The sequence below is a fragment of the Bombus impatiens genome, unplaced genomic scaffold (assembly GCF_000188095.3).
Source record: "Bombus impatiens unplaced genomic scaffold, BIMP_2.2 scf_5243, whole genome shotgun sequence".
NCBI classification, from domain to species: Eukaryota; Metazoa; Arthropoda; class Insecta; order Hymenoptera; family Apidae; genus Bombus; species Bombus impatiens.
In genome coordinates, this window is record NT_181662.1 from 1 (window position 1) to 441 (window position 441).

Below are 441 nucleotides of genomic sequence, written 5' to 3' on the forward strand. Positions count from 1 at the left end.
AGTTCGAATCCTCGGCCTGCAAAATATATTTGCAAAAGGATGGTAAAGCCAAAATCTCTCTTGAAAGTAATATACAACAGGCCAAGCGCCCAGACCACACCCTTACCCCATCTCCCTTGCGCTGTGTTGTAGGTGTACTTTCTGGGAGTGCTTGGTAGAGGTGTGCTTGGTTTATTAAGCACAGAGCAGGGGGGCCACTACCTTCCACCGCCCTGTGTTTCCGGCCCACAGGGGGTGGTGGTGTATGGTGTCTATGAAGATTTCCTCCACGTAAAAAAAAAAATTGTTTTTTCTACAGTATGAAAAGAGAGACGTTTAGCATTCCCCTGGACAAGGATGGAACACATATATAAGGTAAGGCACTGTCGCCTTTCGGCGGCACTTACCGAATTTTTTTGGAATGGCCGCGGAGAGCCTCCGCTATCCTTTCGGATGACCCAG

The 441-nt window shown here is 48.3% G+C and overlaps 1 non-coding gene across 1 annotated transcript; it reads left to right on the forward strand.

Annotated features, from left to right (window-relative positions):
* The first annotated feature begins 292 nt into the window (after positions 1–292).
* LOC112214028 lies at positions 293–397 on the forward strand. The gene has a single exon (XR_002947954.1). It is a non-coding gene; the product is annotated as a U6atac minor spliceosomal RNA (small nuclear RNA).
* The last annotated feature ends 44 nt before the right edge of the window (positions 398–441 follow it).